The 382-nt window shown below is 37.4% G+C and overlaps 1 non-coding gene across 1 annotated transcript; it reads left to right on the top strand.

Annotated features, from left to right (window-relative positions):
• Nucleotides 1-72, top strand: TRNAH-GUG (transfer RNA histidin (anticodon GUG)). The gene has a single exon. It is a non-coding gene; the product is annotated as a tRNA-His (tRNA).
• The last annotated feature ends 310 nt before the right edge of the window (nucleotides 73-382 follow it).

The following is a 382-nucleotide window of genomic DNA, read 5'->3' as shown; positions in this document are numbered from 1 at the left end:
GCCGTGATCGTATAGTGGTTAGTACTCTGCGTTGTGGCCGCAGCAACCCCGGTTCGAATCCGGGTCACGGCAAGTTTATGTCTGGGCTTTTTTTTTTTAACTTGACAGCTTTATTTAAACCCTTCAATCCCCGGGCGATTTTTAGTTTTCTTAGTTTTCTTTTTTTCTTCCCCTTCATCCTAGAGCCATAACTTTTTTATTTTTCCATTCACATAGCCATATGAGGGCTTGTTTTTGCAGGACGAGCTGTAATTTTGAATGACACCATTCATTTTATCATGCGATTCGCTAAAAAGTGCGTTGAAATTGCAAAAAAAAAAAAAAATGCAATTCCACAATTGTTTCTTTTTTATTTACCATGTTCACTATATGGTAATACTCA

This window comes from Phyllobates terribilis, unplaced genomic scaffold (genome assembly GCF_046119375.1).
Source record: "Phyllobates terribilis strain yellow unplaced genomic scaffold, ASM4611937v1 Scaffold_7__3_contigs__length_470593459, whole genome shotgun sequence".
NCBI lineage: Eukaryota > Metazoa > Chordata > Amphibia > Anura > Dendrobatidae > Phyllobates > Phyllobates terribilis.
The sequence above is the reverse complement of the archived record's forward strand: the minus strand, read 5'-3'. Positions and strand labels throughout refer to the sequence as shown.